General features: G+C 50.2%; 25 non-coding genes and 1 pseudogene across 25 annotated transcripts; all 26 read right to left on the bottom strand.

Annotated features, from left to right (window-relative positions):
* Positions 1-76: 76 nt before the first annotated feature.
* On the bottom strand, positions 77-241 carry LOC148996627 (U1 spliceosomal RNA). Its single transcript, XR_016150412.1, has one exon. It is a non-coding gene; the product is annotated as a U1 spliceosomal RNA (small nuclear RNA).
* Positions 242-570: 329 nt separating this feature from the next.
* Positions 571-761, bottom strand: LOC148996626 (U2 spliceosomal RNA). Its single transcript, XR_016148574.1, has one exon. It is a non-coding gene; the product is annotated as a U2 spliceosomal RNA (small nuclear RNA).
* A 1113-nt stretch (positions 762-1874) lies between these two features.
* Positions 1875-2039, bottom strand: LOC148996625 (U1 spliceosomal RNA). Its single transcript, XR_016150410.1, has one exon. It is a non-coding gene; the product is annotated as a U1 spliceosomal RNA (small nuclear RNA).
* A 329-nt stretch (positions 2040-2368) lies between these two features.
* Positions 2369-2559, bottom strand: LOC148996624 (U2 spliceosomal RNA). Its single transcript, XR_016148569.1, has one exon. It is a non-coding gene; the product is annotated as a U2 spliceosomal RNA (small nuclear RNA).
* A 1114-nt stretch (positions 2560-3673) lies between these two features.
* Positions 3674-3838, bottom strand: LOC148996623 (U1 spliceosomal RNA). The gene has a single exon (XR_016150409.1). It is a non-coding gene; the product is annotated as a U1 spliceosomal RNA (small nuclear RNA).
* Positions 3839-4167: 329 nt separating this feature from the next.
* Positions 4168-4358, bottom strand: LOC148996622 (U2 spliceosomal RNA). Its single transcript, XR_016148568.1, has one exon. It is a non-coding gene; the product is annotated as a U2 spliceosomal RNA (small nuclear RNA).
* Positions 4359-5468: 1110 nt separating this feature from the next.
* Positions 5469-5633, bottom strand: LOC148996621 (U1 spliceosomal RNA). Its single transcript, XR_016150408.1, has one exon. It is a non-coding gene; the product is annotated as a U1 spliceosomal RNA (small nuclear RNA).
* A 329-nt stretch (positions 5634-5962) lies between these two features.
* Positions 5963-6153, bottom strand: LOC148996620 (U2 spliceosomal RNA). The gene has a single exon (XR_016148565.1). It is a non-coding gene; the product is annotated as a U2 spliceosomal RNA (small nuclear RNA).
* Positions 6154-7263: 1110 nt separating this feature from the next.
* Positions 7264-7428, bottom strand: LOC148996619 (U1 spliceosomal RNA). The gene has a single exon (XR_016150407.1). It is a non-coding gene; the product is annotated as a U1 spliceosomal RNA (small nuclear RNA).
* Positions 7429-7757: 329 nt separating this feature from the next.
* On the bottom strand, positions 7758-7948 carry LOC148996618 (U2 spliceosomal RNA). The gene has a single exon (XR_016148564.1). It is a non-coding gene; the product is annotated as a U2 spliceosomal RNA (small nuclear RNA).
* Positions 7949-9058: 1110 nt separating this feature from the next.
* LOC148996617 (U1 spliceosomal RNA) lies at positions 9059-9223 on the bottom strand. Its single transcript, XR_016150406.1, has one exon. It is a non-coding gene; the product is annotated as a U1 spliceosomal RNA (small nuclear RNA).
* A 329-nt stretch (positions 9224-9552) lies between these two features.
* Positions 9553-9743, bottom strand: LOC148996616 (U2 spliceosomal RNA). The gene has a single exon (XR_016148562.1). It is a non-coding gene; the product is annotated as a U2 spliceosomal RNA (small nuclear RNA).
* Positions 9744-10856: 1113 nt separating this feature from the next.
* Positions 10857-11021, bottom strand: LOC148996615 (U1 spliceosomal RNA). The gene has a single exon (XR_016150405.1). It is a non-coding gene; the product is annotated as a U1 spliceosomal RNA (small nuclear RNA).
* A 329-nt stretch (positions 11022-11350) lies between these two features.
* LOC148996614 (U2 spliceosomal RNA) lies at positions 11351-11541 on the bottom strand. The gene has a single exon (XR_016148561.1). It is a non-coding gene; the product is annotated as a U2 spliceosomal RNA (small nuclear RNA).
* Positions 11542-12654: 1113 nt separating this feature from the next.
* On the bottom strand, positions 12655-12819 carry LOC148996613 (U1 spliceosomal RNA). Its single transcript, XR_016150404.1, has one exon. It is a non-coding gene; the product is annotated as a U1 spliceosomal RNA (small nuclear RNA).
* Positions 12820-13148: 329 nt separating this feature from the next.
* LOC148996612 (U2 spliceosomal RNA) lies at positions 13149-13339 on the bottom strand. Its single transcript, XR_016148629.1, has one exon. It is a non-coding gene; the product is annotated as a U2 spliceosomal RNA (small nuclear RNA).
* Positions 13340-14452: 1113 nt separating this feature from the next.
* On the bottom strand, positions 14453-14617 carry LOC148996611 (U1 spliceosomal RNA). The gene has a single exon (XR_016150403.1). It is a non-coding gene; the product is annotated as a U1 spliceosomal RNA (small nuclear RNA).
* Positions 14618-14946: 329 nt separating this feature from the next.
* Positions 14947-15137, bottom strand: LOC148996610 (U2 spliceosomal RNA). Its single transcript, XR_016148628.1, has one exon. It is a non-coding gene; the product is annotated as a U2 spliceosomal RNA (small nuclear RNA).
* A 1113-nt stretch (positions 15138-16250) lies between these two features.
* LOC148996609 (U1 spliceosomal RNA) lies at positions 16251-16415 on the bottom strand. The gene has a single exon (XR_016150402.1). It is a non-coding gene; the product is annotated as a U1 spliceosomal RNA (small nuclear RNA).
* A 329-nt stretch (positions 16416-16744) lies between these two features.
* On the bottom strand, positions 16745-16935 carry LOC148996608 (U2 spliceosomal RNA). Its single transcript, XR_016148625.1, has one exon. It is a non-coding gene; the product is annotated as a U2 spliceosomal RNA (small nuclear RNA).
* A 1114-nt stretch (positions 16936-18049) lies between these two features.
* LOC148996607 (U1 spliceosomal RNA) lies at positions 18050-18214 on the bottom strand. The gene has a single exon (XR_016150401.1). It is a non-coding gene; the product is annotated as a U1 spliceosomal RNA (small nuclear RNA).
* A 329-nt stretch (positions 18215-18543) lies between these two features.
* LOC148996606 (U2 spliceosomal RNA) lies at positions 18544-18734 on the bottom strand. The gene has a single exon (XR_016148622.1). It is a non-coding gene; the product is annotated as a U2 spliceosomal RNA (small nuclear RNA).
* A 1113-nt stretch (positions 18735-19847) lies between these two features.
* LOC148996605 (U1 spliceosomal RNA) lies at positions 19848-20012 on the bottom strand. Its single transcript, XR_016150398.1, has one exon. It is a non-coding gene; the product is annotated as a U1 spliceosomal RNA (small nuclear RNA).
* Positions 20013-20341: 329 nt separating this feature from the next.
* On the bottom strand, positions 20342-20532 carry LOC148996604 (U2 spliceosomal RNA). Its single transcript, XR_016148621.1, has one exon. It is a non-coding gene; the product is annotated as a U2 spliceosomal RNA (small nuclear RNA).
* A 1114-nt stretch (positions 20533-21646) lies between these two features.
* On the bottom strand, positions 21647-21811 carry LOC148996603 (U1 spliceosomal RNA). Its single transcript, XR_016150397.1, has one exon. It is a non-coding gene; the product is annotated as a U1 spliceosomal RNA (small nuclear RNA).
* A 329-nt stretch (positions 21812-22140) lies between these two features.
* LOC148996602 (U2 spliceosomal RNA) lies at positions 22141-22313 on the bottom strand (annotated as a pseudogene).
* Between the last annotated feature and the right edge of the window lie 4345 nt (positions 22314-26658).

Below are 26658 nucleotides of genomic sequence, written 5' to 3'. Positions count from 1 at the left end.
AGAAGTGGAGAAAAAAAAAAAAAAAAAAGAACCTCAAGTGGAGCTTTAACAATCTGCCCTTTTAACCAGTGTTGTCCAGGGGAGAGCGCGAACGCAGTCCCCCACTACCATAAATTATGCAGTCGAGATTCCCACATTTGGGGAATTCGCAGGGGTCAGCACAACCCAGAGTGCAATGGCCGAGCCTCGCCCTGGGTGAACCACCTTCCTGATCATGGTGTCTCCCCTGCCAGGTAAGTATGAATTCCCAGGCCTTCAGTCAGAAGCACCCTGTCCCTCTCCCCAATCCTCACCAGCGGTTTGCCAGTCAAAAAAGGGGCTTTTTTTTTTTTTGCACGCTCCGCATCCGGCTCCATGAGCCATAAATGTACATAATGCGCCGTCCCCGAATAGTGGATGGATCAGATGTTAAACTGACAGAGGAACAGGGGTTCATTTTTGTCTTGTTTTTACACCACAATTCTACCCAGGCTAGTATAGCACATGATCACCTACAACACCCACTCACACTAGCTCCATTATCACCTTCTGCCACACAAGACCACTACAACTCTTTCATTGAACACTTTAGGAGGGTGCACCGTTCCCAGAAGTACTGCAATACCGGGTCGATGCGTGGAGTGGACGGAGCAAGCCCCTATTCCATCTCCCAGGACCAAAAATCAATTTAATATGTGGTGCCCGGGTAGGGCACGTATCAGATATTAAACTGATAAGAACAGATACTACACTTGATCTTAGCCAAAAGGCCGAGAAGCGATGACGCAGCGACGCCGAGGCGGGGGAGCCGGCAAAGGCCACGCCCACCTGGGCCGCGGCGAGAGGGTCTAAGGTCGCCGGCAAACAAGCTCAGCTCAGATTGGTTGACACCGAAAATGGATCACAACAGAGTGCACAGCACGACACTCTGGAGTGCAACCTGGGATTTTGGATCATCAACATTCCGCCTTAAAAGTGAGCGGGCGGACCAAAGCGTCCGTGGTAGAGACTTGAAACTCTGAGGGATGGTAGGACCGGCCCGGTACTACAACCTCACCAAGGCTCGCCCCGATCGGCCCCAAGGTGGCGCTGCAGCGATCAAAAGTACGAAATGGCTCGTAACTCCTCGACCGTCGGTCGCAGACCCAAGTGTCTTACATCACCGGAATCCTTGGCTCGAGCCGAACAAGATGCATGCCTCGGATTGGGTGGTCGCGCTGGCGAGATTTTCGGATATTTTGGATTTTCTGAAAAACCTACTTTTGCACACTAGTCCTAGGTTTTTTGCCCGATCTGACCCAAACCGGTGCAGAAAGATTCTCTGGAGTCCGACTGCCAACAGGGATCGGGAAACAGTTGGAATTTCCATCCACGTTGGCGACGGTACGCCAAAACGTTGGGGGTGGGCGAGGCGGGCTTTACTTAAACGGCTATAACTCTCCAACGGAATGAGACAATTGCACCCAACTCGGTACACCTGTGTACGGGCTCAGCCCGTGGTCACGTGAAGAGGAATGCGGCGACTGGCCACTTGGTGGCGCTGTAAACAGAAAAAAACACAACATGGGTGGCTGTATATCACGTGACGTTTCACACGCGCACAATGTTTTCATACCACATGATAGAACTCCTCATTCCGAACAACTTTGCCTCCAGGACAACTGCTGTGAACTAAGTCGTCCGTCAAATATTGGAGACTATTTGAAGAATTGAGGAGAAAAAAGAAAACCCTCCTCACACAGACCGGTCCTAGACTGTTTCGTATCTCTCGAGCAACCGCCGCAGTTCAACTCTCTGGACTGCCTCTGGATATTGAAGAAGTGGAGAAAAAAAAAAAAAAAAAAAAAGAACTTCAAGTGGAGCTTTAACAATCTGCCCTTTTAACCAGTGTTGTCCAGGGGAGAGCGCGAACGCAGTCCCCCACTACCATAAATTATGCAGTCGAGATTCCCACATTTGGGGAATTCGCAGGGGTCAGCACAACCCAGAGTGCAATGGCCGAGCCTCGCCCTGGGTGAACCACCTTCCTGATCATGGTGTCTCCCCTGCCAGGTAAGTATGAATTCCCAGGCCTTCAGTCAGAAGCACCCTGTCCCTCTCCCCAATCCTCACCAGCGGTTTGCCAGTCAAAAAAGGGGCTTTTTTTTTTTTTGCACGCTCCGCATCCGGCTCCATGAGCCATAAATGTACATAATGCGCCGTCCCCGAATAGTGGATGGATCAGATGTTAAACTGACAGAGGAACAGGGGTTCATTTTTGTCTTGTTTTTACACCACAATTCTACCCAGGCTAGTATAGCACATGATCACCTACAACACCCACTCACACTAGCTCCATTATCACCTTCTGCCACACAAGACCACTACAACTCTTTCATTGAACACTTTAGGAGGGTGCACCGTTCCCAGAAGTACTGCAATACCGGGTCGATGCGTGGAGTGGACGGAGCAAGCCCCTATTCCATCTCCCAGGACCAAAAATCAATTTAATATGTGGTGCCCGGGTAGGGCACGTATCAGATATTAAACTGATAAGAACAGATACTACACTTGATCTTAGCCAAAAGGCCGAGAAGCGATGACGCAGCGACGCCGAGGCGGGGGAGCCGGCAAAGGCCACGCCCACCTGGGCCGCGGCGAGAGGGTCTAAGGTCGCCGGCAAACAAGCTCAGCTCAGATTGGTTGACACCGAAAATGGATCACAACAGAGTGCACAGCACGACACTCTGGAGTGCAACCTGGGATTTTGGATCATCAACATTCCGCCTTAAAAGTGAGCGGGCGGACCAAAGCGTCCGTGGTAGAGACTTGAAACTCTGAGGGATGGTAGGACCGGCCCGGTACTACAACCTCACCAAGGCTCGCCCCGATCGGCCCCAAGGTGGCGCTGCAGCGATCAAAAGTACGAAATGGCTCGTAACTCCTCGACCGTCGGTCGCAGACCCAAGTGTCTTACATCACCGGAATCCTTGGCTCGAGCCGAACAAGATGCATGCCTCGGATTGGGTGGTCGCGCTGGCGAGATTTTCGGATATTTTGGATTTTCTGAAAAACCTACTTTTGCACACTAGTCCTAGGTTTTTTGCCCGATCTGACCCAAACCGGTGCAGAAAGATTCTCTGGAGTCCGACTGCCAACAGGGATCGGGAAACAGTTGGAATTTCCATCCACGTTGGCGACGGTACGCCAAAACGTTGGGGGTGGGCGAGGCGGGCTTTACTTAAACGGCTATAACTCTCCAACGGAATGAGACAATTGCACCCAACTCGGTACACCTGTGTACGGGCTCAGCCCGTGGTCACGTGAAGAGGAATGCGGCGACTGGCCACTTGGTGGCGCTGTAAACAGAAAAAAACACAACATGGGTGGCTGTATATCACGTGACGTTTCACACGCGCACAATGTTTTCATACCACATGATAGAACTCCTCATTCCGAACAACTTTGCCTCCAGGACAACTGCTGTGAACTAAGTCGTCCGTCAAATATTGGAGACTATTTGAAGAATTGAGGAGAAAAAAGAAAACCCTCCTCACACAGACCGGTCCTAGACTGTTTCGTATCTCTCGAGCAACCGCCGCAGTTCAACTCTCTGGACTGCCTCTGGATATTGAAGAAGTGGAGAAAAAAAAAAAAAAAAAAAAAAGAACCTCAAGTGGAGCTTTAACAATCTGCCCTTTTAACCAGTGTTGTCCAGGGGAGAGCGCGAACGCAGTCCCCCACTACCATAAATTATGCAGTCGAGATTCCCACATTTGGGGAATTCGCAGGGGTCAGCACAACCCAGAGTGCAATGGCCGAGCCTCGCCCTGGGTGAACCACCTTCCTGATCATGGTGTCTCCCCTGCCAGGTAAGTATGAATTCCCAGGCCTTCAGTCAGAAGCACCCTGTCCCTCTCCCCAATCCTCACCAGCGGTTTGCCAGTCAAAAAAGGGGCTTTTTTTTTTTTTGCACGCTCCGCATCCGGCTCCATGAGCCATAAATGTACATAATGCGCCGTCCCCGAATAGTGGATGGATCAGATGTTAAACTGACAGAGGAACAGGGGTTCATTTTTGTCTTGTTTTTACACCACAATTCTACCCAGGCTAGTATAGCACATGATCACCTACAACACCCACTCACACTAGCTCCATTATCACCTTCTGCCACACAAGACCACTACAACTCTTTCATTGAACACTTTAGGAGGGTGCACCGTTCCCAGAAGTACTGCAATACCGGGTCGATGCGTGGAGTGGACGGAGCAAGCCCCTATTCCATCTCCCAGGACCAAAAATCAATTTAATATGTGGTGCCCGGGTAGGGCACGTATCAGATATTAAACTGATAAGAACAGATACTACACTTGATCTTAGCCAAAAGGCCGAGAAGCGATGACGCAGCGACGCCGAGGCGGGGGAGCCGGCAAAGGCCACGCCCACCTGGGCCGCGGCGAGAGGGTCTAAGGTCGCCGGCAAACAAGCTCAGCTCAGATTGGTTGACACCGAAAATGGATCACAACAGAGTGCACAGCACGACACTCTGGAGTGCAACCTGGGATTTTGGATCATCAACATTCCGCCTTAAAAGTGAGCGGGCGGACCAAAGCGTCCGTGGTAGAGACTTGAAACTCTGAGGGATGGTAGGACCGGCCCGGTACTACAACCTCACCAAGGCTCGCCCCGATCGGCCCCAAGGTGGCGCTGCAGCGATCAAAAGTACGAAATGGCTCGTAACTCCTCGACCGTCGGTCGCAGACCCAAGTGTCTTACATCACCGGAATCCTTGGCTCGAGCCGAACAAGATGCATGCCTCGGATTGGGTGGTCGCGCTGGCGAGATTTTCGGGTATTTTGGATTTTCTGAAAAACCTACTTTTGCACACTAGTCCTAGGTTTTTTGCCCGATCTGACCCAAACCGGTGCAGAAAGATTCTCTGGAGTCCGACTGCCAACAGGGATCGGGAAACAGTTGGAATTTCCATCCACGTTGGCGACGGTACGCCAAAACGTTGGGGGTGGGCGAGGCGGGCTTTACTTAAACGGCTATAACTCTCCAACGGAATGAGACAATTGCACCCAACTCGGTACACCTGTGTACGGGCTCAGCCCGTGGTCACGTGAAGAGGAATGCGGCGACTGGCCACTTGGTGGCGCTGTAAACAGAAAAAAACACAACATGGGTGGCTGTATATCACGTGACGTTTCACACGCGCACAATGTTTTCATACCACATGATAGAACTCCTCATTCCGAACAACTTTGCCTCCAGGACAACTGCTGTGAACTAAGTCGTCCGTCAAATATTGGAGACTATTTGAAGAATTGAGGAGAAAAAAGAAAACCCTCCTCACACAGACCGGTCCTAGACTGTTTCGTATCTCTCGAGCAACCGCCGCAGTTCAACTCTCTGGACTGCCTCTGGATATTGAAGAAGTGGAGAAAAAAAAAAAAAAAAAAGAACCTCAAGTGGAGCTTTAACAATCTGCCCTTTTAACCAGTGTTGTCCAGGGGAGAGCGCGAACGCAGTCCCCCACTACCATAAATTATGCAGTCGAGATTCCCACATTTGGGGAATTCGCAGGGGTCAGCACAACCCAGAGTGCAATGGCCGAGCCTCGCCCTGGGTGAACCACCTTCCTGATCATGGTGTCTCCCCTGCCAGGTAAGTATGAATTCCCAGGCCTTCAGTCAGAAGCACCCTGTCCCTCTCCCCAATCCTCACCAGCGGTTTGCCAGTCAAAAAAGGGGCTTTTTTTTTTTTTGCACGCTCCGCATCCGGCTCCATGAGCCATAAATGTACATAATGCGCCGTCCCCGAATAGTGGATGGATCAGATGTTAAACTGACAGAGGAACAGGGGTTCATTTTTGTCTTGTTTTTACACCACAATTCTACCCAGGCTAGTATAGCACATGATCACCTACAACACCCACTCACACTAGCTCCATTATCACCTTCTGCCACACAAGACCACTACAACTCTTTCATTGAACACTTTAGGAGGGTGCACCGTTCCCAGAAGTACTGCAATACCGGGTCGATGCGTGGAGTGGACGGAGCAAGCCCCTATTCCATCTCCCAGGACCAAAAATCAATTTAATATGTGGTGCCCGGGTAGGGCACGTATCAGATATTAAACTGATAAGAACAGATACTACACTTGATCTTAGCCAAAAGGCCGAGAAGCGATGACGCAGCGACGCCGAGGCGGGGGAGCCGGCAAAGGCCACGCCCACCTGGGCCGCGGCGAGAGGGTCTAAGGTCGCCGGCAAACAAGCTCAGCTCAGATTGGTTGACACCGAAAATGGATCACAACAGAGTGCACAGCACGACACTCTGGAGTGCAACCTGGGATTTTGGATCATCAACATTCCGCCTTAAAAGTGAGCGGGCGGACCAAAGCGTCCGTGGTAGAGACTTGAAACTCTGAGGGATGGTAGGACCGGCCCGGTACTACAACCTCACCAAGGCTCGCCCCGATCGGCCCCAAGGTGGCGCTGCAGCGATCAAAAGTACGAAATGGCTCGTAACTCCTCGACCGTCGGTCGCAGACCCAAGTGTCTTACATCACCGGAATCCTTGGCTCGAGCCGAACAAGATGCATGCCTCGGATTGGGTGGTCGCGCTGGCGAGATTTTCGGGTATTTTGGATTTTCTGAAAAACCTACTTTTGCACACTAGTCCTAGGTTTTTTGCCCGATCTGACCCAAACCGGTGCAGAAAGATTCTCTGGAGTCCGACTGCCAACAGGGATCGGGAAACAGTTGGAATTTCCATCCACGTTGGCGACGGTACGCCAAAACGTTGGGGGTGGGCGAGGCGGGCTTTACTTAAACGGCTATAACTCTCCAACGGAATGAGACAATTGCACCCAACTCGGTACACCTGTGTACGGGCTCAGCCCGTGGTCACGTGAAGAGGAATGCGGCGACTGGCCACTTGGTGGCGCTGTAAACAGAAAAAAACACAACATGGGTGGCTGTATATCACGTGACGTTTCACACGCGCACAATGTTTTCATACCACATGATAGAACTCCTCATTCCGAACAACTTTGCCTCCAGGACAACTGCTGTGAACTAAGTCGTCCGTCAAATATTGGAGACTATTTGAAGAATTGAGGAGAAAAAAGAAAACCCTCCTCACACAGACCGGTCCTAGACTGTTTCGTATCTCTCGAGCAACCGCCGCAGTTCAACTCTCTGGACTGCCTCTGGATATTGAAGAAGTGGAGAAAAAAAAAAAAAAAAAAGAACCTCAAGTGGAGCTTTAACAATCTGCCCTTTTAACCAGTGTTGTCCAGGGGAGAGCGCGAACGCAGTCCCCCACTACCATAAATTATGCAGTCGAGATTCCCACATTTGGGGAATTCGCAGGGGTCAGCACAACCCAGAGTGCAATGGCCGAGCCTCGCCCTGGGTGAACCACCTTCCTGATCATGGTGTCTCCCCTGCCAGGTAAGTATGAATTCCCAGGCCTTCAGTCAGAAGCACCCTGTCCCTCTCCCCAATCCTCACCAGCGGTTTGCCAGTCAAAAAAGGGGCTTTTTTTTTTTTTGCACGCTCCGCATCCGGCTCCATGAGCCATAAATGTACATAATGCGCCGTCCCCGAATAGTGGATGGATCAGATGTTAAACTGACAGAGGAACAGGGGTTCATTTTTGTCTTGTTTTTACACCACAATTCTACCCAGGCTAGTATAGCACATGATCACCTACAACACCCACTCACACTAGCTCCATTATCACCTTCTGCCACACAAGACCACTACAACTCTTTCATTGAACACTTTAGGAGGGTGCACCGTTCCCAGAAGTACTGCAATACCGGGTCGATGCGTGGAGTGGACGGAGCAAGCCCCTATTCCATCTCCCAGGACCAAAAATCAATTTAATATGTGGTGCCCGGGTAGGGCACGTATCAGATATTAAACTGATAAGAACAGATACTACACTTGATCTTAGCCAAAAGGCCGAGAAGCGATGACGCAGCGACGCCGAGGCGGGGGAGCCGGCAAAGGCCACGCCCACCTGGGCCGCGGCGAGAGGGTCTAAGGTCGCCGGCAAACAAGCTCAGCTCAGATTGGTTGACACCGAAAATGGATCACAACAGAGTGCACAGCACGACACTCTGGAGTGCAACCTGGGATTTTGGATCATCAACATTCCGCCTTAAAAGTGAGCGGGCGGACCAAAGCGTCCGTGGTAGAGACTTGAAACTCTGAGGGATGGTAGGACCGGCCCGGTACTACAACCTCACCAAGGCTCGCCCCGATCGGCCCCAAGGTGGCGCTGCAGCGATCAAAAGTACGAAATGGCTCGTAACTCCTCGACCGTCGGTCGCAGACCCAAGTGTCTTACATCACCGGAATCCTTGGCTCGAGCCGAACAAGATGCATGCCTCGGATTGGGTGGTCGCGCTGGCGAGATTTTCGGGTATTTTGGATTTTCTGAAAAACCTACTTTTGCACACTAGTCCTAGGTTTTTTGCCCGATCTGACCCAAACCGGTGCAGAAAGATTCTCTGGAGTCCGACTGCCAACAGGGATCGGGAAACAGTTGGAATTTCCATCCACGTTGGCGACGGTACGCCAAAACGTTGGGGGTGGGCGAGGCGGGCTTTACTTAAACGGCTATAACTCTCCAACGGAATGAGACAATTGCACCCAACTCGGTACACCTGTGTACGGGCTCAGCCCGTGGTCACGTGAAGAGGAATGCGGCGACTGGCCACTTGGTGGCGCTGTAAACAGAAAAAAACACAACATGGGTGGCTGTATATCACGTGACGTTTCACACGCGCACAATGTTTTCATACCACATGATAGAACTCCTCATTCCGAACAACTTTGCCTCCAGGACAACTGCTGTGAACTAAGTCGTCCGTCAAATATTGGAGACTATTTGAAGAATTGAGGAGAAAAAAGAAAACCCTCCTCACACAGACCGGTCCTAGACTGTTTCGTATCTCTCGAGCAACCGCCGCAGTTCAACTCTCTGGACTGCCTCTGGATATTGAAGAAGTGGAGAAAAAAAAAAAAAAAAAAGAACCTCAAGTGGAGCTTTAACAATCTGCCCTTTTAACCAGTGTTGTCCAGGGGAGAGCGCGAACGCAGTCCCCCACTACCATAAATTATGCAGTCGAGATTCCCACATTTGGGGAATTCGCAGGGGTCAGCACAACCCAGAGTGCAATGGCCGAGCCTCGCCCTGGGTGAACCACCTTCCTGATCATGGTGTCTCCCCTGCCAGGTAAGTATGAATTCCCAGGCCTTCAGTCAGAAGCACCCTGTCCCTCTCCCCAATCCTCACCAGCGGTTTGCCAGTCAAAAAAGGGGCTTTTTTTTTTTTTGCACGCTCCGCATCCGGCTCCATGAGCCATAAATGTACATAATGCGCCGTCCCCGAATAGTGGATGGATCAGATGTTAAACTGACAGAGGAACAGGGGTTCATTTTTGTCTTGTTTTTACACCACAATTCTACCCAGGCTAGTATAGCACATGATCACCTACAACACCCACTCACACTAGCTCCATTATCACCTTCTGCCACACAAGACCACTACAACTCTTTCATTGAACACTTTAGGAGGGTGCACCGTTCCCAGAAGTACTGCAATACCGGGTCGATGCGTGGAGTGGACGGAGCAAGCCCCTATTCCATCTCCCAGGACCAAAAATCAATTTAATATGTGGTGCCCGGGTAGGGCACGTATCAGATATTAAACTGATAAGAACAGATACTACACTTGATCTTAGCCAAAAGGCCGAGAAGCGATGACGCAGCGACGCCGAGGCGGGGGAGCCGGCAAAGGCCACGCCCACCTGGGCCGCGGCGAGAGGGTCTAAGGTCGCCGGCAAACAAGCTCAGCTCAGATTGGTTGACACCGAAAATGGATCACAACAGAGTGCACAGCACGACACTCTGGAGTGCAACCTGGGATTTTGGATCATCAACATTCCGCCTTAAAAGTGAGCGGGCGGACCAAAGCGTCCGTGGTAGAGACTTGAAACTCTGAGGGATGGTAGGACCGGCCCGGTACTACAACCTCACCAAGGCTCGCCCCGATCGGCCCCAAGGTGGCGCTGCAGCGATCAAAAGTACGAAATGGCTCGTAACTCCTCGACCGTCGGTCGCAGACCCAAGTGTCTTACATCACCGGAATCCTTGGCTCGAGCCGAACAAGATGCATGCCTCGGATTGGGTGGTCGCGCTGGCGAGATTTTCGGATATTTTGGATTTTCTGAAAAACCTACTTTTGCACACTAGTCCTAGGTTTTTTGCCCGATCTGACCCAAACCGGTGCAGAAAGATTCTCTGGAGTCCGACTGCCAACAGGGATCGGGAAACAGTTGGAATTTCCATCCACGTTGGCGACGGTACGCCAAAACGTTGGGGGTGGGCGAGGCGGGCTTTACTTAAACGGCTATAACTCTCCAACGGAATGAGACAATTGCACCCAACTCGGTACACCTGTGTACGGGCTCAGCCCGTGGTCACGTGAAGAGGAATGCGGCGACTGGCCACTTGGTGGCGCTGTAAACAGAAAAAAACACAACATGGGTGGCTGTATATCACGTGACGTTTCACACGCGCACAATGTTTTCATACCACATGATAGAACTCCTCATTCCGAACAACTTTGCCTCCAGGACAACTGCTGTGAACTAAGTCGTCCGTCAAATATTGGAGACTATTTGAAGAATTGAGGAGAAAAAAGAAAACCCTCCTCACACAGACCGGTCCTAGACTGTTTCGTATCTCTCGAGCAACCGCCGCAGTTCAACTCTCTGGACTGCCTCTGGATATTGAAGAAGTGGAGAAAAAAAAAAAAAAAAAAAAAGAACCTCAAGTGGAGCTTTAACAATCTGCCCTTTTAACCAGTGTTGTCCAGGGGAGAGCGCGAACGCAGTCCCCCACTACCATAAATTATGCAGTCGAGATTCCCACATTTGGGGAATTCGCAGGGGTCAGCACAACCCAGAGTGCAATGGCCGAGCCTCGCCCTGGGTGAACCACCTTCCTGATCATGGTGTCTCCCCTGCCAGGTAAGTATGAATTCCCAGGCCTTCAGTCAGAAGCACCCTGTCCCTCTCCCCAATCCTCACCAGCGGTTTGCCAGTCAAAAAAGGGGCTTTTTTTTTTTTTGCACGCTCCGCATCCGGCTCCATGAGCCATAAATGTACATAATGCGCCGTCCCCGAATAGTGGATGGATCAGATGTTAAACTGACAGAGGAACAGGGGTTCATTTTTGTCTTGTTTTTACACCACAATTCTACCCAGGCTAGTATAGCACATGATCACCTACAACACCCACTCACACTAGCTCCATTATCACCTTCTGCCACACAAGACCACTACAACTCTTTCATTGAACACTTTAGGAGGGTGCACCGTTCCCAGAAGTACTGCAATACCGGGTCGATGCGTGGAGTGGACGGAGCAAGCCCCTATTCCATCTCCCAGGACCAAAAATCAATTTAATATGTGGTGCCCGGGTAGGGCACGTATCAGATATTAAACTGATAAGAACAGATACTACACTTGATCTTAGCCAAAAGGCCGAGAAGCGATGACGCAGCGACGCCGAGGCGGGGGAGCCGGCAAAGGCCACGCCCACCTGGGCCGCGGCGAGAGGGTCTAAGGTCGCCGGCAAACAAGCTCAGCTCAGATTGGTTGACACCGAAAATGGATCACAACAGAGTGCACAGCACGACACTCTGGAGTGCAACCTGGGATTTTGGATCATCAACATTCCGCCTTAAAAGTGAGCGGGCGGACCAAAGCGTCCGTGGTAGAGACTTGAAACTCTGAGGGATGGTAGGACCGGCCCGGTACTACAACCTCACCAAGGCTCGCCCCGATCGGCCCCAAGGTGGCGCTGCAGCGATCAAAAGTACGAAATGGCTCGTAACTCCTCGACCGTCGGTCGCAGACCCAAGTGTCTTACATCACCGGAATCCTTGGCTCGAGCCGAACAAGATGCATGCCTCGGATTGGGTGGTCGCGCTGGCGAGATTTTCGGGTATTTTGGATTTTCTGAAAAACCTACTTTTGCACACTAGTCCTAGGTTTTTTGCCCGATCTGACCCAAACCGGTGCAGAAAGATTCTCTGGAGTCCGACTGCCAACAGGGATCGGGAAACAGTTGGAATTTCCATCCACGTTGGCGACGGTACGCCAAAACGTTGGGGGTGGGCGAGGCGGGCTTTACTTAAACGGCTATAACTCTCCAACGGAATGAGACAATTGCACCCAACTCGGTACACCTGTGTACGGGCTCAGCCCGTGGTCACGTGAAGAGGAATGCGGCGACTGGCCACTTGGTGGCGCTGTAAACAGAAAAAAACACAACATGGGTGGCTGTATATCACGTGACGTTTCACACGCGCACAATGTTTTCATACCACATGATAGAACTCCTCATTCCGAACAACTTTGCCTCCAGGACAACTGCTGTGAACTAAGTCGTCCGTCAAATATTGGAGACTATTTGAAGAATTGAGGAGAAAAAAGAAAACCCTCCTCACACAGACCGGTCCTAGACTGTTTCGTATCTCTCGAGCAACCGCCGCAGTTCAACTCTCTGGACTGCCTCTGGATATTGAAGAAGTGGAGAAAAAAAAAAAAAAAAAAAAAGAACCTCAAGTGGAGCTTTAACAATCTGCCCTTTTAACCAGTGTTGTCCAGGGGAGAGCGCGAACGCAGTCCCCCACTACCATAAATTATGCAGTCGAGATTCCCACATTTGGGGAATTCGCAGGGGTCAGCACAACCCAGAGTGCAATGGCCGAGCCTCGCCCTGGGTGAACCACCTTCCTGATCATGGTGTCTCCCCTGCCAGGTAAGTATGAATTCCCAGGCCTTCAGTCAGAAGCACCCTGTCCCTCTCCCCAATCCTCACCAGCGGTTTGCCAGTCAAAAAAGGGGCTTTTTTTTTTTTTGCACGCTCCGCATCCGGCTCCATGAGCCATAAATGTACATAATGCGCCGTCCCCGAATAGTGGATGGATCAGATGTTAAACTGACAGAGGAACAGGGGTTCATTTTTGTCTTGTTTTTACACCACAATTCTACCCAGGCTAGTATAGCACATGATCACCTACAACACCCACTCACACTAGCTCCATTATCACCTTCTGCCACACAAGACCACTACAACTCTTTCATTGAACACTTTAGGAGGGTGCACCGTTCCCAGAAGTACTGCAATACCGGGTCGATGCGTGGAGTGGACGGAGCAAGCCCCTATTCCATCTCCCAGGACCAAAAATCAATTTAACATGTGGTGCCCGGGTAGGGCACGTATCAGATATTAAACTGATAAGAACAGATACTACACTTGATCTTAGCCAAAAGGCCGAGAAGCGATGACGCAGCGACGCCGAGGCGGGGGAGCCGGCAAAGGCCACGCCCACCTGGGCCGCGGCGAGAGGGTCTAAGGTCGCCGGCAAACAAGCTCAGCTCAGATTGGTTGACACCGAAAATGGATCACAACAGAGTGCACAGCACGACACTCTGGAGTGCAACCTGGGATTTTGGATCATCAACATTCCGCCTTAAAAGTGAGCGGGCGGACCAAAGCGTCCGTGGTAGAGACTTGAAACTCTGAGGGATGGTAGGACCGGCCCGGTACTACAACCTCACCAAGGCTCGCCCCGATCGGCCCCAAGGTGGCGCTGCAGCGATCAAAAGTACGAAATGGCTCGTAACTCCTCGACCGTCGGTCGCAGACCCAAGTGTCTTACATCACCGGAATCCTTGGCTCGAGCCGAACAAGATGCATGCCTCGGATTGGGTGGTCGCGCTGGCGAGATTTTCGGGTATTTTGGATTTTCTGAAAAACCTACTTTTGCACACTAGTCCTAGGTTTTTTGCCCGATCTGACCCAAACCGGTGCAGAAAGATTCTCTGGAGTCCGACTGCCAACAGGGATCGGGAAACAGTTGGAATTTCCATCCACGTTGGCGACGGTACGCCAAAACGTTGGGGGTGGGCGAGGCGGGCTTTACTTAAACGGCTATAACTCTCCAACGGAATGAGACAATTGCACCCAACTCGGTACACCTGTGTACGGGCTCAGCCCGTGGTCACGTGAAGAGGAATGCGGCGACTGGCCACTTGGTGGCGCTGTAAACAGAAAAAAACACAACATGGGTGGCTGTATATCACGTGACGTTTCACACGCGCACAATGTTTTCATACCACATGATAGAACTCCTCATTCCGAACAACTTTGCCTCCAGGACAACTGCTGTGAACTAAGTCGTCCGTCAAATATTGGAGACTATTTGAAGAATTGAGGAGAAAAAAGAAAACCCTCCTCACACAGACCGGTCCTAGACTGTTTCGTATCTCTCGAGCAACCGCCGCAGTTCAACTCTCTGGACTGCCTCTGGATATTGAAGAAGTGGAGAAAAAAAAAAAAAAAAAAAAAGAACCTCAAGTGGAGCTTTAACAATCTGCCCTTTTAACCAGTGTTGTCCAGGGGAGAGCGCGAACGCAGTCCCCCACTACCATAAATTATGCAGTCGAGATTCCCACATTTGGGGAATTCGCAGGGGTCAGCACAACCCAGAGTGCAATGGCCGAGCCTCGCCCTGGGTGAACCACCTTCCTGATCATGGTGTCTCCCCTGCCAGGTAAGTATGAATTCCCAGGCCTTCAGTCAGAAGCACCCTGTCCCTCTCCCCAATCCTCACCAGCGGTTTGCCAGTCAAAAAAGGGGCTTTTTTTTTTTTTGCACGCTCCGCATCCGGCTCCATGAGCCATAAATGTACATAATGCGCCGTCCCCGAATAGTGGATGGATCAGATGTTAAACTGACAGAGGAACAGGGGTTCATTTTTGTCTTGTTTTTACACCACAATTCTACCCAGGCTAGTATAGCACATGATCACCTACAACACCCACTCACACTAGCTCCATTATCACCTTCTGCCACACAAGACCACTACAACTCTTTCATTGAACACTTTAGGAGGGTGCACCGTTCCCAGAAGTACTGCAATACCGGGTCGATGCGTGGAGTGGACGGAGCAAGCCCCTATTCCATCTCCCAGGACCAAAAATCAATTTAACATGTGGTGCCCGGGTAGGGCACGTATCAGATATTAAACTGATAAGAACAGATACTACACTTGATCTTAGCCAAAAGGCCGAGAAGCGATGACGCAGCGACGCCGAGGCGGGGGAGCCGGCAAAGGCCACGCCCACCTGGGCCGCGGCGAGAGGGTCTAAGGTCGCCGGCAAACAAGCTCAGCTCAGATTGGTTGACACCGAAAATGGATCACAACAGAGTGCACAGCACGACACTCTGGAGTGCAACCTGGGATTTTGGATCATCAACATTCCGCCTTAAAAGTGAGCGGGCGGACCAAAGCGTCCGTGGTAGAGACTTGAAACTCTGAGGGATGGTAGGACCGGCCCGGTACTACAACCTCACCAAGGCTCGCCCCGATCGGCCCCAAGGTGGCGCTGCAGCGATCAAAAGTACGAAATGGCTCGTAACTCCTCGACCGTCGGTCGCAGACCCAAGTGTCTTACATCACCGGAATCCTTGGCTCGAGCCGAACAAGATGCATGCCTCGGATTGGGTGGTCGCGCTGGCGAGATTTTCGGGTATTTTGGATTTTCTGAAAAACCTACTTTTGCACACTAGTCCTAGGTTTTTTGCCCGATCTGACCCAAACCGGTGCAGAAAGATTCTCTGGAGTCCGACTGCCAACAGGGATCGGGAAACAGTTGGAATTTCCATCCACGTTGGCGACGGTACGCCAAAACGTTGGGGGTGGGCGAGGCGGGCTTTACTTAAACGGCTATAACTCTCCAACGGAATGAGACAATTGCACCCAACTCGGTACACCTGTGTACGGGCTCAGCCCGTGGTCACGTGAAGAGGAATGCGGCGACTGGCCACTTGGTGGCGCTGTAAACAGAAAAAAACACAACATGGGTGGCTGTATATCACGTGACGTTTCACACGCGCACAATGTTTTCATACCACATGATAGAACTCCTCATTCCGAACAACTTTGCCTCCAGGACAACTGCTGTGAACTAAGTCGTCCGTCAAATATTGGAGACTATTTGAAGAATTGAGGAGAAAAAAGAAAACCCTCCTCACACAGACCGGTCCTAGACTGTTTCGTATCTCTCGAGCAACCGCCGCAGTTCAACTCTCTGGACTGCCTCTGGATATTGAAGAAGTGGAGAAAAAAAAAAAAAAAAAAAAAGAACCTCAAGTGGAGCTTTAACAATCTGCCCTTTTAACCAGTGTTGTCCAGGGGAGAGCGCGAACGCAGTCCCCCACTACCATAAATTATGCAGTCGAGATTCCCACATTTGGGGAATTCGCAGGGGTCAGCACAACCCAGAGTGCAATGGCCGAGCCTCGCCCTGGGTGAACCACCTTCCTGATCATGGTGTCTCCCCTGCCAGGTAAGTATGAATTCCCAGGCCTTCAGTCAGAAGCACCCTGTCCCTCTCCCCAATCCTCACCAGCGGTTTGCCAGTCAAAAAAGGGGCTTTTTTTTTTTTTGCACGCTCCGCATCCGGCTCCATGAGCCATAAATGTACATAATGCGCCGTCCCCGAATAGTGGATGGATCAGATGTTAAACTGACAGAGGAACAGGGGTTCATTTTTGTCTTGTTTTTACACCACAATTCTACCCAGGCTAGTATAGCACATGATCACCTACAACACCCACTCACACTAGCTCCATTATCACCTTCTGCCACACAAGACCACTACAACTCTTTCATTGAACACTTTAGGAGGGTGCACCGTTCCCAGAAGTACTGCAATACCGGGTCGATGCGTGGAGTGGACGGAGCAAGCCCCTATTCCATCTCCCAGGACCAAAAATCAATTTAACATGTGGTGCCCGGGTAGGGCACGTATCAGATATTAAACTGATAAGAACAGATACTACACTTGATCTTAGCCAAAAGGCCGAGAAGCGATGACGCAGCGACGCCGAGGCGGGGGAGCCGGCAAAGGCCACGCCCACCTGGGCCGCGGCGAGAGGGTCTAAGGTCGCCGGCAAACAAGCTCAGCTCAGATTGGTTGACACCGAAAATGGATCACAACAGAGTGCACAGCACGACACTCTGGAGTGCAACCTGGGATTTTGGATCATCAACATTCCGCCTTAAAAGTGAGCGGGCGGACCAAAGCGTCCGTGGTAGAGACTTGAAACTCTGAGGGATGGTAGGACCGGCCCGGTACTACAACCTCACCAAGGCTCGCCCCGATCGGCCCCAAGGTGGCGCTGCAGCGATCAAAAGTACGAAATGGCTCGTAACTCCTCGACCGTCGGACGCAGACCCAAGTGTCTTACATCACCGGAATCCTTGGCTCGAGCCGAACAAGATGCATGCCTCGGATTGGGTGGTCGCGCTGGCGAGATTTTCGGGTATTTTGGATTTTCTGAAAAACCTACTTTTGCACACTAGTCCTAGGTTTTTTGCCCGATCTGACCCAAACCGGTGCAGAAAGATTCTCTGGAGTCCGACTGCCAACAGGGATCGGGAAACAGTTGGAATTTCCATCCACGTTGGCGACGGTACGCCAAAACGTTGGGGGTGGGCGAGGCGGGCTTTACTTAAACGGCTATAACTCTCCAACGGAATGAGACAATTGCACCCAACTCGGTACACCTGTGTACGGGCTCAGCCCGTGGTCACGTGAAGAGGAATGCGGCGACTGGCCACTTGGTGGCGCTGTAAACAGAAAAAAACACAACATGGGTGGCTGTATATCACGTGACGTTTCACACGCGCACAATGTTTTCATACCACATGATAGAACTCCTCATTCCGAACAACTTTGCCTCCAGGACAACTGCTGTGAACTAAGTCGTCCGTCAAATATTGGAGACTATTTGAAGAATTGAGGAGAAAAAAGAAAACCCTCCTCACACAGACCGGTCCTAGACTGTTTCGTATCTCTCGAGCAACCGCCGCAGTTCAACTCTCTGGACTGCCTCTGGATATTGAAGAAGTGGAGAAAAAAAAAAAAAAAAAAAAAAGAACCTCAAGTGGAGCTTTAACAATCTGCCCTTTTAACCAGTGTTGTCCAGGGGAGAGCGCGAACGCAGTCCCCCACTACCATAAATTATGCAGTCGAGATTCCCACATTTGGGGAATTCGCAGGGGTCAGCACAACCCAGAGTGCAATGGCCGAGCCTCGCCCTGGGTGAACCACCTTCCTGATCATGGTGTCTCCCCTGCCAGGTAAGTATGAATTCCCAGGCCTTCAGTCAGAAGCACCCTGTCCCTCTCCCCAATCCTCACCAGCGGTTTGCCAGTCAAAAAAGGGGCTTTTTTTTTTTTTGCACGCTCCGCATCCGGCTCCATGAGCCATAAATGTACATAATGCGCCGTCCCCGAATAGTGGATGGATCAGATGTTAAACTGACAGAGGAACAGGGGTTCATTTTTGTCTTGTTTTTACACCACAATTCTACCCAGGCTAGTATAGCACATGATCACCTACAACACCCACTCACACTAGCTCCATTATCACCTTCTGCCACACAAGACCACTACAACTCTTTCATTGAACACTTTAGGAGGGTGCACCGTTCCCAGAAGTACTGCAATACCGGGTCGATGCGTGGAGTGGACGGAGCAAGCCCCTATTCCATCTCCCAGGACCAAAAATCAATTTAACATGTGGTGCCCGGGTAGGGCACGTATCAGATATTAAACTGATAAGAACAGATACTACACTTGATCTTAGCCAAAAGGCCGAGAAGCGATGACGCAGCGACGCCGAGGCGGGGGAGCCGGCAAAGGCCACGCCCACCTGGGCCGCGGCGAGAGGGTCTAAGGTCGCCGGCAAACAAGCTCAGCTCAGATTGGTTGACACCGAAAATGGATCACAACAGAGTGCACAGCACGACACTCTGGAGTGCAACCTGGGATTTTGGATCATCAACATTCCGCCTTAAAAGTGAGCGGGCGGACCAAAGCGTCCGTGGTAGAGACTTGAAACTCTGAGGGATGGTAGGACCGGCCCGGTACTACAACCTCACCAAGGCTCGCCCCGATCGGCCCCAAGGTGGCGCTGCAGCGATCAAAAGTACGAAATGGCTCGTAACTCCTCGACCGTCGGTCGCAGACCCAAGTGTCTTACATCACCGGAATCCTTGGCTCGAGCCGAACAAGATGCATGCCTCGGATTGGGTGGTCGCGCTGGCGAGATTTTCGGGTATTTTGGATTTTCTGAAAAACCTACTTTTGCACACTAGTCCTAGGTTTTTTGCCCGATCTGACCCAAACCGGTGCAGAAAGATTCTCTGGAGTCCGACTGCCAACAGGGATCGGGAAACAGTTGGAATTTCCATCCACGTTGGCGACGGTACGCCAAAACGTTGGGGGTGGGCGAGGCGGGCTTTACTTAAACGGCTATAACTCTCCAACGGAATGAGACAATTGCACCCAACTCGGTACACCTGTGTACGGGCTCAGCCCGTGGTCACGTGAAGAGGAATGCGGCGACTGGCCACTTGGTGGCGCTGTAAACAGAAAAAAACACAACATGGGTGGCTGTATATCACGTGACGTTTCACACGCGCACAATGTTTTCATACCACATGATAGAACTCCTCATTCCGAACAACTTTGCCTCCAGGACAACTGCTGTGAACTAAGTCGTCCGTCAAATATTGGAGACTATTTGAAGAATTGAGGAGAAAAAAGAAAACCCTCCTCACACAGACCGGTCCTAGACTGTTTCGTATCTCTCGAGCAACCGCCGCAGTTCAACTCTCTGGACTGCCTCTGGATATTGAAGAAGTGGAGAAAAAAAAAAAAAAAAAAAAAGAACCTCAAGTGGAGCTTTAACAATCTGCCCTTTTAACCAGTGTTGTCCAGGGGAGAGCGCGAACGCAGTCCCCCACTACCATAAATTATGCAGTCGAGATTCCCACATTTGGGGAATTCGCAGGGGTCAGCACAACCCAGAGTGCAATGGCCGAGCCTCGCCCTGGGTGAACCACCTTCCTGATCATGGTGTCTCCCCTGCCAGGTAAGTATGAATTCCCAGGCCTTCAGTCAGAAGCACCCTGTCCCTCTCCCCAATCCTCACCAGCGGTTTGCCAGTCAAAAAAGGGGCTTTTTTTTTTTTTGCACGCTCCGCATCCGGCTCCATGAGCCATAAATGTACATAATGCGCCGTCCCCGAATAGTGGATGGATCAGATGTTAAACTGACAGAGGAACAGGGGTTCATTTTTGTCTTGTTTTTACACCACAATTCTACCCAGGCTAGTATAGCACATGATCACCTACAACACCCACTCACACTAGCTCCATTATCACCTTCTGCCACACAAGACCACTACAACTCTTTCATTGAACACTTTAGGAGGGTGCACCGTTCCCAGAAGTACTGCAATACCGGGTCGATGCGTGGAGTGGACGGAGCAAGCCCCTATTCCATCTCCCAGGACCAAAAATCAATTTAACATGTGGTGCCCGGGTAGGGCACGTATCAGATATTAAACTGATAAGAACAGATACTACACTTGATCTTAGCCAAAAGGCCGAGAAGCGATGACGCAGCGACGCCGAGGCGGGGGAGCCGGCAAAGGCCACGCCCACCTGGGCCGCGGCGAGAGGGTCTAAGGTCGCCGGCAAACAAGCTCAGCTCAGATTGGTTGACACCGAAAATGGATCACAACAGAGTGCACAGCACGACACTCTGGAGTGCAACCTGGGATTTTGGATCATCAACATTCCGCCTTAAAAGTGAGCGGGCGGACCAAAGCGTCCGTGGTAGAGACTTGAAACTCTGAGGGATGGTAGGACCGGCCCGGTACTACAACCTCACCAAGGCTCGCCCCGATCGGCCCCAAGGTGGCGCTGCAGCGATCAAAAGTACGAAATGGCTCGTAACTCCTCGACCGTCGGTCGCAGACCCAAGTGTCTTACATCACCGGAATCCTTGGCTCGAGCCGAACAAGATGCATGCCTCGGATTGGGTGGTCGCGCTGGCGAGATTTTCGGGTATTTTGGATTTTCTGAAAAACCTACTTTTGCACACTAGTCCTAGGTTTTTTGCCCGATCTGACCCAAACCGGTGCAGAAAGATTCTCTGGAGTCCGACTGCCAACAGGGATCGGGAAACAGTTGGAATTTCCATCCACGTTGGCGACGGTACGCCAAAACGTTGGGGGTGGGCGAGGCGGGCTTTACTTAAACGGCTATAACTCTCCAACGGAATGAGACAATTGCACCCAACTCGGTACACCTGTGTACGGGCTCAGCCCGTGGTCACGTGAAGAGGAATGCGGCGACTGGCCACTTGGTGGCGCTGTAAACAGAAAAAAACACAACATGGGTGGCTGTATATCACGTGACGTTTCACACGCGCACAATGTTTTCATACCACATGATAGAACTCCTCATTCCGAACAACTTTGCCTCCAGGACAACTGCTGTGAACTAAGTCGTCCGTCAAATATTGGAGACTATTTGAAGAATTGAGGAGAAAAAAGAAAACCCTCCTCACACAGACCGGTCCTAGACTGTTTCGTATCTCTCGAGCAACCGCCGCAGTTCAACTCTCTGGACTGCCTCTGGATATTGAAGAAGTGGAGAAAAAAAAAAAAAAAAAAAAAAGAACCTCAAGTGGAGCTTTAACAATCTGCCCTTTTAACCAGTGTTGTCCAGGGGAGAGCGCGAACGCAGTCCCCCACTACCATAAATTATGCAGTCGAGATTCCCACATTTGGGGAATTCGCAGGGGTCAGCACAACCCAGAGTGCAATGGCCGAGCCTCGCCCTGGGTGAACCACCTTCCTGATCATGGTGTCTCCCCTGCCAGGTAAGTATGAATTCCCAGGCCTTCAGTCAGAAGCACCCTGTCCCTCTCCCCAATCCTCACCAGCGGTTTGCCAGTCAAAAAAGGGGCTTTTTTTTTTTTTGCACGCTCCGCATCCGGCTCCATGAGCCATAAATGTACATAATGCGCCGTCCCCGAATAGTGGATGGATCAGATGTTAAACTGACAGAGGAACAGGGGTTCATTTTTGTCTTGTTTTTACACCACAATTCTACCCAGGCTAGTATAGCACATGATCACCTACAACACCCACTCACACTAGCTCCATTATCACCTTCTGCCACACAAGACCACTACAACTCTTTCATTGAACACTTTAGGAGGGTGCACCGTTCCCAGAAGTACTGCAATACCGGGTCGATGCGTGGAGTGGACGGAGCAAGCCCCTATTCCATCTCCCAGGACCAAAAATCAATTTAATATGTGGTGCCCGGGTAGGGCACGTATCAGATATTAAACTGATAAGAACAGATTTTTCTTTCGAAAAGTTTTATTGTCACAGTGTCATTCCATTATTTCCATTTGCATGTACATTTTTTCTTTTAGATCACATTTTTACACATATTAAAAGGGACACATTATTTACTGTTAAAAGTTTCTTGTGTTTGTGTGTTGTGTAAAAAGTCCATGTATGTTTTAAAAGAAAGGTAAATGGTTTAAATAATAGGAATAAAACAATAAAACATGTCAGATAAAAACCAATAAAACAATAAATTATGCCACATAAAACATCTCTTGTACAGGATCGAGGGTGAGTCCCTATCAAGAATGTCCATTCACTCCAGGTCTCCAGAACAGGCCCCGGACTCCTCGCTTCCAGCGCCCAGCGGAGATCCCCTCTCCTCCGGCCCGCTGGCCCGCTGTTCCCGTAGCCGGTGTGGTGAGGGTGCATCTACGGGCGGCCAGGGTCGGGGGTGGCCGGGACCTCTTTGGTGTGACCCCAGCCCCCCCATCCGAATGACGACGTCCGGCGCCTCCTGCAGCGCAGATCTAACTAATTGCTCGCACGCGTGGAGGGGCACCGTAACGCGTTTCCCCACCAGCAGGTTTCTGGTGGCCCAGATGGCATCCTTGATATGGTTGAGGGTGAGCCAGAGCGAGGTAAATTGCTGTGATGTTAGCTCCTTCAAGCCCTGACCCACCCCCAGGATGGCGAGCCTGTATCCCACCTGGGCCCGACCCGCCGGCAGGCACGGGAAAACCAGGGGGCTGGTCTTGGCCCACAGGTCCCGCGCAGCACCGCACTCCCAGAGCAGATGTTGGACGGTCTCCGGGGAACCACATCCGGACCGTGGGCAGGTGGGGTTTTTGGCCATGCCTCTGGAGTGCATGACCGCCCTGACCGGGAGGATCTCATGAGCCACCATCCACGACAAGTCCTTGAGCCTGTTCTGGAGAGCTGGGTGGGCTGCGTTCCTCCAAACGTCTTTGGCCTCACCTAGTGTGAGGCCTGGAACTGGACTCACCGATTCTCGATCCTGCACAAGAGAGACAAGAGACTTGTGGTTAGTTAAAATAGTGGCATCATTTGTTTCTAAAAGGTATTTCTTTAAAAATGTCTTAATAAAAAGATGTTCTTTTGACAAATTAAAAGACACTGGACTTTTAAGATCAATGGGTAAAATTTTCAAGCTTCTTAGGTATGACCCCATCCAGAATCGGGTCATGGCTGCTGTCTTGTGTTCTCTGGATGGGGTCAGTGCATACTGGATGTGGAGGGCGGCAAAGCGGCTGCCTAAAAACAGGTGGGGGTCTGGGAGGCCTTTCCCGCCATTCTCTTTTTTCTTTTTGACGACCTCCCTCTTGAGTCTTTCCCACTTGGACCCCCACAGGAAATAAAATACCGCCCTCTCCAACTTGGCTAGGAATCGTCTTGGGGGACTAAAAACAGAACAGACAAGTAAAATCAGTGGTAAAATCACAGCTTTAAAAATTAAAATCTTGCCTTCATACGTCAGTTGTCTTAGTCCCCAAAAGCCCAGTCTTTGCCTAACTTTCCCTAACATGTCAGTCCAGTTACCCTGTCCTCCACCCTCCCTGTCAAATTTCACACCTAAAATTTTCAAATTATTATCTTTAAAATCCAAATCTAGTCCGCCTTTGTCAACGTTCCCCCACGGCCCGAAGAGCAGGGCCTCGGACTTACTCCTGTTAAGCTTGGCGCCCGAGGCCCGACCGTACCAGTCAGTCAAGTCCATTGCTCTTCGTACCGATAAAAGGTCAGTCGCTAAAAGGGTCACGTCGTCCATATATAAAACACAGGTCGCCGTCAGTCCACCAGTTCCTGGGATGTCTAGTCCTTTAATCCATTTATCCCTTCTCAAGATTTGTGCCAGTGGCTCAATACAAGCCACGTACAGAAGGGGAGATAAGGGACACCCCTGACGGACACCGCTGCGGATATTTACAGCTTTGGTAAGATGCCCATTTACAAGAATTTTGCTGCCTAAGTCCTCATACAGCAGTCCCACCCAAGCTAGAAACCTCTCAGAAAAGCCCATTTTTTGCAGTACCTGAAGGAGGTACTGGTGCGAAACTCGATCAAATGCTTTTTCGAAGTCTAAATTTAGGACTACAAGCCGAATGTTTCTGTCTCTCGCATAACAGATGGCGTCTCTGATCAGTATTAGGCTGTCCGTGATCTTCCTGCCGGGCACAGCGCAAGCTTGATCCAGGTGGATTACGTCCTCTAAAACGGTCGACATGCGTGTAGCTAAAATTTTACTAAAAAGTTTACAATCATAATTTAAAAGAGTGATTGGTCGCCAGTTTCTTAAGTCAGTCTTGTCTCCTTTTTTGTACAGTAGTGTAACTATCCCTACTCTAAAGCTGTCTGGAAGTCTGTCAAGAGTCTCAAATTCTTTAAAAACTGTAAGTAAGTCGTGTGCTAAAATGTCCCAGAAAGTCAGGTAAAACTCAAAGGGGAGTCCGTCCATGCCCGGTGACTTCCCCTTCTTAAAACCCTTTACAGCTTTTGTCAACTCTAAAAGATTAAAATCCTGGGATAAAAGCACATTTGGACTCTTAACTTTTTTATCTAAAACCCCTAAAACGTCCTCTAAGGTGCCATTGTGTACCTCTTTAGTGTCATATAAATTACTGTAAAAACTTTCAATTTCCCCTAAAATCCGGTCAGTTGTGTTTACTTCCTCCCCTCTAAAAGTTTTTAAAGCATTAATGGACCCTCCCCGAGCTATTGTCTTTTTAAAAAAATATCTGGTACACTTCTCTCCTTCCTCTAACTCCCTTTCTTTACATCTTAAAATGACACCTTTGCTCTTTATTTCAGACAGATCTGACATTTCTTTCTTTACTTCTTTTATTTCATTTGTAAAATCCAATCCATTGTTTAAAAGGTTAAAATATCTCTGCAGTCTTTTTTGCAACCCCATCATGCGTCTTTTTTCTTTATTCTTTTTTTCTCTCCCAATTTGTTTAAAAAACCGTCCTGTCCTATGTTTCACCATCTCCCACCACTGTGCACGTGAGTCATAAAAGTCCTGGAGGGTCTGCCATTGGCTGAACTGCTCCCTATACTCTTTTACCACTTCCTCGTCTTCTAACAGGGAACAGTTCAGCTTCCACAGCCCTCCCCCTGCAGTCACACCCGTGGGAAGTGAAAGAGTGCAAGACAGCATCATGTGATCGGAAAAAAAGAGGGGGGTCAATGTAGCATCGGTCGGCGGGAGGTCCCTTGTAAAAACATAGTCAATTCGAGAGGCTCTGGCACCGTCACCACTGAACCAGGTGAAGCCCTCCTCTCTTTGATGCATTGTTTTAAAACAGTCGACTAACTTAAAATCTTTGACTATATTTTGTAATAAAACCGATGTCTTGTCTACCTTAAAATCATCTCCTACCCTCTTTCTGTCATTTTTTGATAAAACACAATTAAAATCCCCTGCTACCACTAGGGGAGCCCTGCCTAGCATGTGGGGTTGCGAGTCTTCTAAAAGCTCATACCTGTTATTTTTTTCTGTAAAACCATACATATTTAAAATATTAAGATCCTTACCTAAAAAAGTCAGATTTGCTAAAATTGCCCGCCCGTCCCTCACCACAGTGCTGCCCTTCACCAAAAGGTTGGGATTTTTGATTAAAATAGCAACACCGTCATTTTTGTTAAAATTGGACCCACTCCAAATGGAAAATCCTGGGGTCCAAATCTCCTCCCACTTCCTGTAATTTGTTAAAAAAGGCAAACCACATTCTTGCAATAAAAACACATCTGACTTAAAAGTTTTTAAAAAGGATAACACACTCTGTGCTTGCAGAGTAGACCTCACACTTCTCACATTGATTGTAGAGATAGTGAGGGCCATGAGCAGTATGGTTAAAAATACAAGCATTAATAGAAGAATAAAACCAAAAGACTGCAGAAAGTTACATTAAAATCATGTTATGTCATGTATCACTTGCTTCTCCTTTTCCCCAGAAAAACTGGGATCAGGAGGGCAAATGCTCGTCACCTTGGAGTCCACAGAGAGGGCCTCTTGTGGATCCTTCGGCGACGATGTTATTAGCTTAACGTGCAAAAAGGAGACTTCATTGGGAGAATCTGCGGGCCACACACGGTCTAGATCTACCAAGGAGGTACTATCTAGCCGGAGCGATGCCCGCAGCCTTTTCTCCTCTGTTTGAAGCAGAGGAGATCTCGCAGACCTTTTTTGCACCTGAGCATTGGGAAGTGAACCCTCGGATTCACCCCCACTATCCACCACGCTAACCTCCGATACGGTGTAGAGCGAGGAAGCCGTTACATCCTCCTCCTCTATTTTGTTTTCGCTTATCTCTTGTTGGGGAACGGCTTCCTCACTCTGTTTGCTGTTAAAACTTG

The sequence above is a fragment of the Pimephales promelas genome, chromosome 2, assembly GCF_988280905.1.
Source record: "Pimephales promelas chromosome 2, fPimPro1.hap1.1, whole genome shotgun sequence".
Taxonomy (NCBI): Eukaryota; Metazoa; Chordata; class Actinopteri; order Cypriniformes; family Leuciscidae; genus Pimephales; species Pimephales promelas.
Note: the sequence above shows the minus strand (reverse complement) of the source record. Positions and strands in the feature narration are given on the sequence as shown.